Raw genomic sequence first — 12893 nt, forward strand, 5'->3', positions numbered from 1 at the left:
TATATGGAAAGTCGGGCGAGTGTAAACAGATTGGGAAAATAGTGGAAAATTTGTTTACAAAACTACACTTCAAAACTTTTCCTCATTTTACATTCGTGCTCTCGTTTGAGTATGGCTCCCAAAACATAAATTGAACTCGTAAATTGAATGCGAGCGCATGTATTTAAGTCTGGGTATAGACTTGCGCGGCATTTGAGAGCCAAACTATCCAAATTTGTTGAATGTTTTGATTTCTCTAAGTTCATAGCTTAAGAAAAGCCAAAATAACTTTAAAGCAAACTTTCAGTGCTTGTCATGTTTATAAATGCACTTTCATTTACACTCTTTCTATAATACACAACATTTCTAGATATCTGCAAATACTTATATGCAAATCCCAGATATCGGGTGACAATCTGCGGATTTTCCTGGTTCAAAAAATTCTGGATTCCCAAAAGCAGTAAATATGCCGCCACTTAATTGCAAATTTGCATAACTGTGACGTTGTAAATTTCATTTTTTTTGTCAATCAAAGTAGTTATGCGTGGATGAACAATGGCGTCCAGATTTGAAAACCTTACTTAACCTTAAGAAATTCAATAAAAAAGAGTAAATTATAGCTATGAATTTGAATAAAAGACCGGAATTTTGACTAATTTTACTTATGGTAAAAGTCATAAATAATCATGTGCAAAATTTGCAGGCAAAATTTGATGCTTACTTAACTGATAGTCACGATAAAATTATAGTGATGAAAGATATACGTGTTATTGTTGAACTTCTTTCACGAGCAAATGAACATTTTCCTTCGTTTTACATTTTTATTTTTACCGACGGAGATTACGTGTGATTCCCTGAAATCACCGCCAAAAAGTAACTCTATCTGCAGGACAAAAGTTTTGATATTATCTAAAGCCATTTCGCGTACCCACCTCGAGGTCTTAACCAGTACTGGGCAATTCAAAATCCAAAGCTATTTTGATGAGTCAGTACTGGGCCAGTCTAAAAACAAGTGTGGCAAGTCTGACAGATCTCATCCAAGACTTTTTGCAACACTTGCAATTTGATTCCCGATTCAGAACCAATTTTTCGGAAAGTTTCGAGTGAAAATTGAAGTCCATAAAATTCCCACCATTTTCTCACTAATTTTCGGCCACCTCCACCAGGGTGCTAAAAATGGTGCAGGTTCATGTCAAACAAAAAAAAATAGCAAACCGAGTGATCTATTTAGCCCCGATTGGGCCGATATGACAGTATATCAGGTGTTTTTCGCCGTTTTTAGTCGCTTACCGGCCATTCTGGAGCTTTTTTTGCACTAATTTGACAAATTTTCCCAATTTTCATTTTGTTGAAATGTCGGTAATTACACCAGTCAAAAATGTTTAACGTGGTATCACCGTTGGGATGCCCCACTACCAGAGAGACAAATTATTCGAAGTGCCTTCAGCGAATCAATATGTGTTGCCCCATATAGACCTGAAAAATATCCCGAATTCTTGACGTTTTTACGGCTATTTTTGATGTTTTAGGGCGATTTTTAATTTCTCAGTCTTGGAATAAGACTTCCAATTCTTGGCCACGATTTGGATTTAGACTTGCCAAGTATTTGCCAAGATTTTGATTTGGACTGGCCAGGTCTTGACCAAGACTTGGATTAAGACTTACCAGTTCTTAGCTAAGGCACTGGTTAACTGCATTAATTTGCCTTGTATAGCTGAAATTATTTCGTTTCGAAACTTCGTTATTTGATGATCAAATTGTCTGAAATCCAAATTGAGAAACAGCCATACAATTTGAACAGTTTGGAACCACCGATCGGCGCATTTCTGGTGTTTTGATAACGGACTGAGCTGAGTTTCACGTAAGATGCTCATATGTTCAGCTTTTTCCAGGACAATAAAAATTTTGTTTAACGCAATTAACACCAAGTTGTAATCATCTGGTTATGTTACAAAATGATCCTGCTTCAATTTCGAAATCAAATTAGGAAGAAAAAACCGCTAAATTATTATAATATGAAGGAAAAAAATATTTTTTAAGAATAATCCTTCTCTCTTTCTTGAAAAAACAACAAAATAAAATTTCAGAAATTAGCAAAATTATGAAGCGAAATAGGAAGTTAGGTTGCAAAATTAAGAAGTTGTAATTTAAAAAATCATATGCAGACCTGAACTTCAAAAACACTGAAAAAAAACGAGCAGAGCACAGAACAAGGTTTATTTTGGTGATCAAATTGGATTGTTTTTTTCTCTTTTTTCAAAATCTTTTTTTTTTAAATTTAGAGTATCACGAAGGAAGGAGGTTGCATTTGCTGATCTTTGTTACTTGAAAAACGCATACTAACAACTGCAACAATAGGGAAAAAGAGAGGTCTCTGAGCAGTAATTCGAACTGTTTTCCAGAAAGTTTGTTCCTTTTATGTTCGCATATTTAACCATCGCAACTTTCTGTTCAGGGTCAAACAAAAAAGACGCGTTGATAAAACTGCGGAGAGCGAGTTAAGATAGGAAGAAAAAGACGAAGATCTGGGTGGAAAAGGCTTCGAACCGTATTTGTTAAACTTTCCGCTAGATGCCTTTGACGGTCTTCACAATTGTGCTATTGAACATCGATTTGAGTACAAAATAAGCTAAAATTAAACTTTGTTTTCTATTTCAAATAAGATAAATATGGTATTTAAATGGAGAGGCGATGAGTTGAAAATCTTGTGAGCTAAAATTTTCACGCTAACCTAAACCATATAAGCATTGCAAGCATACCACGCGTAGCACAAAACTGAAAGTCTTCTCTGTTTTATATTATGGAAGAATTTTTGTTTTTTTAAAAAAAATTTTAATCTGTGGAGTGTTCAGTAAAAAAGTAAAACTATTAAAGGAGGGAAAAAACAAAGAAATGCACTGATGGAAAGCGCAATTAGTGATCAACAATTACGTGCAAAAATATCTGTGATAGTTGTCAATTGTTCGACCCCAAAATTGACTAGGCGAAGCGCTGGCTGAGCAGATCAAAACCCATAACTAGATGGACAGAGAATGGATTGCATTTGGCCCCAGTTTTACTAATGGAGCTGCTGGACAAATACTAGTAACATGTCTGAATCCAATTAAAATCCGACAGTTAAAATGTAAGAAACCAACAGGAAAAGTAGCTTTAGATTTTGAAATTCCTGTTCACACAACTATCCGCATCGCCGTCGCGCTCTGCTGTTTTTAGAAGTACAGAAAGGAAAAGAAAGCAGAAAAAAGGAGAGGCCACTGAAAGGGACTCAATCCACAGTCGAACGAAATGTTTTTTTTTGTTTTAATTAATTCACGACTTGTTAAACACACCGTCAATTTGCTCTTCTTCAAAACTTAGAGATGATGTCGTCATTTCCTAAGTGGATGAAACTCCCCTAGCAAATAATATATTTCTTCTAAAAATGGAGTCGAGCCGTAGTTAGGGGTTCTTTGTACATTTTGTTTTGCGCTCTTCACAACTGTGCCACTCGATGAGTTTACACGACTGCTAGCTTTACGTTTTGCACTGTTGGTTAATTTTATTCTTTCAAGCCTGTCGTTCTACGTAGGTTTTTAATTTTGTTTTGCTTCGTTTTCTGTTTTATCTTTTTCATATCTTTATTTTCTTCTGGGTTTAAGCCCACTTCTATTGCTTGAAAGATTATGACATTTGATATTGAGTTGCCGGATTTGAACTAGGCTTGATCTTTTCTTTGTTTGCTTGAGCCCTATTTTGATCCATCAATTGAGCCCCCTGTCTAAAGTATTGCATCAGAGTTAACAAAGAAGATGATCAAGAGTTTCTTTGTGAGTGTTGAGTGGGCACTGTCGTTTTTTGGTATCAGCTCTAATACTGTTCTTAAATTCAGTTTTATTGCCCATTGGATATATCCAATGGCTACATTCACCTGTATTACTCACACAATTTGCATGTTTGCATCTTTGTGGAATTTTTGGACATTTTACTATCTTGGTTTTCCTTGACAAATGCGGAATGTTCGGATCTACACGCGTTTTTTCGTCAATGAAGGCTAAGGAGTCATCCAACCCTCATGCATTGGAGTAAAAAAATAGTGGCTGCAACCAGAGTTCATTTCAAATTAACGACTGGGTTTTTTATTGAGTACGCTTTTTATTTAAAATTTTCTTTGTGACTTTTTCTTTGAAGGTTTCATTATTATCAAGTATTAAATTTTATTCGGATTTTTTTTTATTTTCAGTAAATCCCACCAATTAGTAAGACTGTTCATAGATGATTGTAAATCTTTTCCAATTACTTTTGTAGACAGTGACCTGTAGTACAGTTCAAAGTTTTCTGCAAACTGTGATATCTGGTTTTCTAGCTGATATAACCGATCGACGTGCATAGGAAAGTGGATTAGAGCAATTTTGCTCCCTTGAGGTACTCCAGCTGACAGGCCGAAACTATCCCCCGAAACTTTTTCACCTTATAAATCATTAGTCCAATTGATTGTTGGTTATGAATCAGTCATAGACGCTACACAGCATCGAGCGCTTTTTTGTCAACCAAGCATAATAAGCCAACCTTTTAAGACCATTGGAGGGCTTCACTTACGTGCTGTGTAAGTTTGATGAGGTTGTCTGCGGTGCACCGTTGTTTTATGTAGGCACTCTGAGTCTCGCCGAATACATTTTGACCATCGCACTGTTCCATAATAATATTTTTCAAAGTGAGATTTTGTCTAGCCTGTTAATAAGTTTAATGGGGCGCTAGTTTTTGGCCTTTGACAGGTATTTGTCTTAATTTGGTATCATTTTAAATTGAGATGATTTCTATTTTGCTGGAAAATGCGTGTTGTTTATTGATCTAAATATGAGCAGGCAAGCAAAAGCTCTAACACGCTTGAATAATTTTTTCAGGAGTTAGTAGCAAATTTTTTCTGTCTCCGCGCAGCTTTTTTCATTTTTTTCGAAATTTTATCAAATGCAGTTAATGTTAACATAATATCAAGCTGTTCGATGCTGCCATTTTTTTTCTTAAATTTACTTGGCATCACTTTCAATTTTTATCCGTGTTCTGCTATTAGTGATGATTCTGTTCTGTTATTTTTCATGGCATTTTTTAGCAATTGTTTGAATATCTCGCTTTTCTCATAGTCTGTGATCGCCATGCACTCCTTGTAGAATAATTTTGGGTAGTCTGCAGTTTCTTGTCTTGGCTCGTTCTCAAACGTGAATTTCTTTGTTGCATTCCAGAACCCTTTGCTACCTTTATTTCCTGCACTCTTCAACACTTTTGCCGTTTTGTTGGCTTCTGACCGTCTTGTTGATGGTTTTCTACTGTTGGGGCACCTAGTAACTCATATGTTATAAAACAATAGATATTTACTATATTTTCAGCATAAAGGCGATATTTAATTACGAGTGTGTGAAGATCAAATATTACAGATAATTTATGGTATCGCTTAGTCATGATGCCAATTTTTCGGAAACTGTTAGGTTAATAATTTGAATAAAAAATTAGTACTGTTAGAGAAAATAGTTTACATATCGAAGTGATATTGAAATTGAATAGTTTAAAATCTTCATGTGTTAAGTTATTGCCTTGCGGTAACAGTTTTTAAACGAGATGACAACAAATAGGTTTGTAAAATCAACTAAATTGTGGAAACCCCAGTCCAATACTAACGGTGATCTTGCAAGATCTCGCAAGATAACCGTCTTTGACCAGAATCTCACAAGACAACTGTAGTGCTTGCGAGACTTTTGCAAGATAATTGTCAATATTGTAAGATTTTTGCGAGATAACCGTCTTTTTTGAAAGAAAAAACAAACAAATATAATATTTAACATTGAAAGCTAATATGTTTTGTTTTATTTAGTTTGAAAAGCGAGCAACCAGCTACACTTTGACCATGCCTGATTATCGTCTACATGACTTTAATTATGGCCAAATTTTGTCTAGATTGCTCTGGCTGTTGACGCACACTTCGATCTGGGTAGTTGTCCTGGGATTTTTTTCTGCAAATGCCATTTTCGTTCAATTTCTCTACAATTCTTTTTTCAACCGTCTTTGACTAAAAGCGCTCCAGCGTAACTTCATAGCTTTCGAACCCTTTCAGATCCCTGTACGAACCCTTTCGGATCTTTCTAGATAAAAAGAACCTAGATCTATAAGCGAGGTTGTCCGATAGATCAATCAATTCTTTTGCAGTTGGCAAAATATCTTTGCTCTTTTTATTACGATCAATATTGCTATTGCAAGTATTTGCAGTTCTTTTTTATCTCAATTCAGGAATCCGTTTGGCTCTGCTGATTCGGCTCTTCAGACTTTTGTGAGGTTGTGCCAAAAAGGACAAATCAATTCAACAACCTGTTCAAACTTGTTTGATGAATGCGTTTAAACAGCGAGAGAAAAAGACAAAAAACAATAAATACACACTTATTTATAGAACAAATATATTATTTTAGCAAAAAGTACGCTTTTAAAAGTTGACAATAGTCATAAAATGCGTTGAACAAGCGTTTTATGCTTTTTGCTGCTCTATTGTGTGTGAGTTTTTATGTTTTCACATTTTAAAGACAAAACCATAACACAAAGCTATGCAAAAGGCCGGACTTTTTGTTTGACCACTTGAAAATCTGAGTAAAGCAAATTATTTTCCGTTGTGAAGAATCATTAGGTCACTCGCATATTTGTGAACAAAACGATTTTTTTCTGAAAACAATAGATAACTAAAGACCATCAGACAAGCGTACATGAACGCACATACAAACGACAAAAGCTCGATAGCATCAGAAGCAAAAACATTCCAATTATAATACAAATTCGAGCGCTTTTAGAAACTATGAACAATTTTTACCATTTTGACAAGAACAATACATCATCATATAACTATGCAAGTTATTGTTTTTACAGCACGCGTAAGTCGGTTTTAAAGCACGCGTTTCACGGTAATGAAAAAAAGTATTAAAGAGCAAAAAAAACTGAAAAAAGCACAACAATTATTCATTAATGGGCCATAAAATTGGAAACAATTGTAATTAACTTTTCGTACCATCTTAATACAAGTTTAAAGAACTTGTTATTCATATCATTATGCAAAAGTTGCCAGTAAAACAATGCTGTAAGATGCTGGTCATTAATCGAAAATCGTGTAAGTCGATAAGTCATGCAGAGCATGAGTAGTTTGTTTTCTGATTCCCGGTTCGAGGTACCAGTGGGTGCAAGCGGAGAGTTCATAGGAAATCCGTTGAATGCTCTTAATGTGCTGACAGTTTAGTTTTAAGTGCTGAATAAAAAACATTTTCAGCACTTGCAAAGATTCAGCAAAATTTCCAGCAACTCTCTTAAACAATTCTACCTCTAACACAATTACCTTTTCAGCGCTTTCAGCACATTCCTTGCAAAATTTTACCACATTTCTTGCAAAGATTCAGTACTTTTTCTCATTTCTTGATTGATTTCAACACTTCATATTTTCACATTCCTTACGTAACTCCAGCACCTCAGAAAAGTAGGAGGTTCAACGCCTTCACCGTAATCTTTGCCTGATTTTAGCACACTTCTTAACTTCTTGTATTTTTTTACTTTAAAATTCTTTACCTATTTCAAATTTTACACCGCATTCTTCACATAGGGTGAACATTTGAAACTGTCAGCACATTTCCTATATAATAACAACCCATTTCCTGCAATTTTTTAGAGCAGAGCAGAGCAGAGAGAGAGAGAGAGAGAGAGAGAGAGAGAGAGAGAGAGAGAGAGAGAGATAGAGAGAGACAAAAAGAAAGTAAGAAAGAAAGAAAGAAAGAAAGAAAGAAAGAAAGAAAGAAAGAAAGAAAGAAAGAAAGAAAGAAAGAAAGAAAGAAAGAAAGAAAGAAAGAAAGAAAGAAAGAAAGAAAGAAAGAAAGAAAGAAAGAAAGAAAGAAAGAAAGAAAGAAAGAAAGAAAGAAAGAAAGAAAGAAAGAAAGAAAGAAAGAAAGAAAGAAAGAAAGAAAGAAAGAAAGAAAGAAAGAAAGAAAGAAAGAAAGAAAGAGTTAGAGAGAGAAGAGAGAGAGAGAGAGAGAGAGAGAGAGAGAGAGAGAGAGAGCAGGGGAGAGACAAAAAGACGTTCTAAGTTTTCAGTTTATTCTCTTTTCAGGGAGGTAGCGAGGGAGGGAGGGAGAAAGAAAGAAAGAAAGAAAAAAGGAAAGAAAGAAAGAGACAGAAAGACAGAGATAGAGATAGAGCGAGCGAGAGAAAGAGAAAGAGAGAGAGAGAGAGAGAGAGAGAAAAAGACGTCAGAATTTCTAAGTATTCAGTTCATTCTTTAAATAATTCCTGCATTTTTTTTTGAAAAAAAGCGACCGTTTTCCATATTATTCCTTACATAGCTCAGTATATTAAAATTCTTTATCTTAAGCGCTTTTCTTACATCTTTTTGCACACATTTCAAAATTTTCAAAACCTTTGACTCATTCTTTACATAAACTTGCAACTTCAGAAACAGAGAAAAAATCATTACCTTAAGCACTATTTCGTTCCAGAAAATTAAAAACATGACACAAAAATATTGTAACATGTAGATAACTGCTGCAAAATGCAATTATGTTGAAATTTTTCATCTTAAGCGCATTTCGTACATTTTTTTGCACATAAATCAAAAATTTCAAAACCTTTGACACAAATTTTTTACATAAATTTGCAACTTCAGAAACAGAAAGCAAATCATTACCTTAAGCTTTATTTAGTTCCAGAAAATCAAAAACATGGCACAAAAATGTTGTAGCATGTAGATAAGTGCTGCAAATTGAATAAATTGTGTAAAGAAATTGTAAAAAACATATTTGTTATTTGTTGCTAATTGCTGAAACTGTTCAAAACAATTATGGAAATCGTGACAAATGTGACAAATTTTGAGAAGTGTTTTTTCTATGTGATATGAGAGTTAAAACTACGAAAAATAAACGGTAAAAAGTGAAGAAATAGTTTAAGTAAAAATTAAAAATAAGTGAAGTTTTTAATACAAGTGCTTGAACTGTGTAGGAAAAATTTGAAGTTAAGCAAGATTAATGGCACAATTTTGTCTGATAAATGCCAAATGCAGTTAGGTTGTGTGACGAAAAATTTTAATGGATTTGCAAAACACGTGCTGATTGTGTTGAAAAAATATTTTTGGGGGGTGGTGAAGAAATTTTTTTATATACACTTATTGTTAGATGGTACTGAAAGATAATTAAAAGTAGCTAAACATTTAATGTTGGGACAATTGGCAGATTGAGGAAGACGAGGCTCTTCTTTTCGAGACTGTGGTCAAGTTTGAGCCGAGCTGGTGATCGTTATGAAAGAAATGTGATGACGTTGCAGACAGTGCGTATATAAAGAGAGGAAAATTTGTTAGACACGTTTTCAAAAAACTGTAACTTTTGTATAAAAACGCTGAAAGCCCCTAAAAATTTTTTTTGAAGGATAAAAATTTCACAAAGGTTTTATCCAAAAGTATCAATAAACAATGTTGTCATATGTTGAGGTTAGATAGAAAAAAATTGAAAAGTATTCACATTAAACCGATAATTTTCTGAGCTTCATCCACTAGAAAGTGAATTTTTTGACGGTTGTTTTCTCATTTTTCTGATTACATTTAGGAAAAACTCTTAACCTGGGCTTTCATTTCGGTTTATTTAGGTCAAATGCTGCCTGAAGTTTTATGCAATGGGAAGTATCATTGAATTTTTGCAGTTATTGTAGAGAAAACATACCAAAAAATATTGAGTTTCCAATAGATAGATTAGAGTTTTTTCTTCAGAAGAACTAATTTTCATACGCTAAAAACACCGGGAACCTAAATACTGAAAACAAAGGTAATAATGTTTGGTGAACCAAACAGAAAGGAACCATCTAAAGGCAAGGAAGACAGTCAGTGGATTATTCTATGAATTCCAATTTTTGCCTCCCATTTTTGAATTTCAAACTTTGGAACAAAATTAAGGCTACAATTGCGGAAATTCTTTATGTTAATGAAGTCATGACCAGCGACGAGTCCAATTCAATTTTGGGCCACTCTTAATACTAGTCAGAAGTTTAACAGGCTAGTAGGCGTAGTCAAGCTCGGCCCTCTAATTAGAAGTCAAGTTACTGTCAAAGCTTGCACAGAAAGAACAAAATGGTGTCAGAAAGTGCCTCTGGAGAGAAGAATTGTCCACAATAAAAAAGAGCAAAGTGTATGAGTGACGCCGATCCCAAAAAAACGCTGAGCTCAGGAAAAAGCTGTCCCTAAAAGAGAGAAGATGAGTGCGCAAAGCTAAAGAACGCTGCATCATACAGAAAACTGTATTGAAAAAATTGATTGCCATTGCAATTCATTGTCATTAAATTGGCTAGTAAACAAGGCAAAACTATGGGTTCCAAATAGTAAAAAGCCGGTCTCGAAATGTAGCTTATAGGTTGCGCCTTGCCAATTTTTTTTGGCAAAACCAGTTAGTGTTTGAAGAAGCAATATCCCATATTGGACGGCTTAAAACTGATTTTGTTTGAAAAATGACGGAATTACTGAACCCTTCAAAATGTTTCAGGTTTGGTGCACATAAACAAACCTCTTTTGCTGCGCAAAAATCTTCTTTTTTGGAAACCAAAACACAGCGTTGCTTTCAATCAGAAATAATCTCGAAAATGGTTTGATAATGAGATACAAATTGCCCTTGAGTTTATAAAGTTGCGCAACAGGGGTTCCTCCGGAGGGATTCACCAACCACCTCAGATTATACTGAAGGTAGCTGAGATTTGAGAAGACATGAACTGATCTTTTCTTGGTGACTGTTACTGAGACAAACAATTAGTTTGCAAATTACTCAATCCTTGTTGTCCCAATCCAAACCCCTACAATCGACTTCAATAGAAAAGCTTTAACATTATTGAACACGTGATAATAGACATAGAGTGACCATAGAGCAGAATGAATGTTAGGACGGAGCGCCTCCGTCTCAGTGAATGAAAGAAATATTCAATTTTAATTTTATTTTTTTTTACGTATATTTGTTATAAGAACGTACACAACTCGCATTGCCACCTACAAGGTTTCGTCAACAGCTTACATTGGGTCAAAAGTAGTTGCACCAAGAAGATACCTATGAAAAACTGGGGCGCTCTTAATAAACGTCTGTAGATATAGCAGGGCTAGATATAAGAAGTTCGATACTGACTTCCTCAAAATTGTCTAAACAGAGTAGGAGATTATAACGGAATATAATGGAGAACCAAATTAAAACAGTGGAGACACAAAAAATTTATTCTACACAACGGAGGCCAAACAAAAAAATTGTAACATCAATTTTAAAAAACGGGAAATTTTTTTAAGTGTAAAGGATTAAAAAAAATACTGCAAAAAAGTTGTTTTTTTAACCAAATACAAAACAAGAAATCCATGAAGCAGGGCTCCTTGCTCAGATGTGTTGTACAAATAAAAGTAAGAACCAAAGCCGGTCTCCAAATAGCAGTAAAATCATAAGTACTTGAAATAAAAGTTTTGGAGACACGGCGGTTAAAAGGGGAAGAAATGGATTTAGATCAGATTCTATCGAAAAAACATCAACCTAATTTTTTTGTTGTTCATAAAAACATGAAAGGGGAAGAGTTCATTTTTTGTTCTACATCATTAAGCAACACAATATAAGTCTGTTTTCGTTTTGCAACTAATTATAGTAGTTTCCCGGACAAAATGTGGAATGACAACAAACTAGAATCGTGAATTTTTCTGGTGGGTTTAAACAAATTTTCCAGACTCTATTTTGAAAGATCCTATAAAAAAAGTAAAATTGTACAGGAAAATGTTTTGTTTTTGTTAATAAATTTTTAAGTAGTAGTGCCAAAGGACAGACTAAAAAACAGATGTAGAAATTTTGATTTGGGTATAAGCAACCATTGGTACATAAGCGATCAGACCTATGAAGAAAAGAGTGGACAATAACAATTTCATAATTTCACGAACCAAAGAAATATGAATATCACCTCAATAGAAGATTGTCTGGCTGCTCGATGGAAGATCGTAAGATTTGTAGAGTAAGCAAAGCAAACATTGCGCAAAAGACCTTATTTTCAAAGATAATTTAATTTTGGACATTGCAATGAAAGCTACTCAGAACAGTAACTCAAGAGGCAACAGACTACTATAACAAATCGTGCGAATATAGATGACAGCAGATATGGTAAGCTCTAGTTTGATTAAAAAAGTTTGATAATGAGATACAAAGAGCTAAAAATTGCCCTTGTGTTTGTACTTTTACGCAACAGGGATTCCTCCGGAGGAATTGACACCTCCAACTCACGTTACTCTAAAAGTAGCTGAGATTTGAGAAGACATTATATAATTTTTTCCTGGTGACTGTTACTGAGCCAGACCATTAGGTTGCAGATTACTCAATCCTTGTTGTACCAATTGAAATCCCTTCAATCAACTTCAAAAGAAAACTCCTAAGTTATCAAACACGTTATAAAAATTACTGTCAAAACTTGCACAGAAAGAACAAAATGGTGTCAGAAAATGCCTTGGGAGAGAAGAATTGTCCACAATAAAAAAGAGCAAAGTGTATGAGTGACGCCGATCCCAAAAAACGCTGAGTTCAGGAAAAAGTTGTCCCTAAAAGAGAGAAGATGAGTGCGCAAAGCTAAAGAACGCTGCATCATACAAAAAACTGTATTGACAAAAATTGATTGCCATTGCAATTCATTGTCATTAAATTGGCTAGTAAACAAGGCAAAACTATGGGTTCCAAATAGTAAAAAGCCGGTCTCGAAATGTAGCTTATAGGTTGCACCTTGCCAATTTTTTTTGGCAAAACCAGTTAGTGTTTGAAGAAGCAATATCCCATATTGGACGGCTTAAAACTAATTTTGTTTAAAAAATGACAGAGTTACTGAACCCTTCAAAATGTTTCAGGTTTGGTGCACATAAACAAACCTCGTTTGCTGCGCAAAAATCT

Source organism: Convolutriloba macropyga, chromosome 9 (genome assembly GCF_964194025.1).
Source record: "Convolutriloba macropyga chromosome 9, txConMacr16.3, whole genome shotgun sequence".
In the NCBI taxonomy this organism is placed as follows: Eukaryota; Metazoa; Xenacoelomorpha; order Acoela; family Convolutidae; genus Convolutriloba; species Convolutriloba macropyga.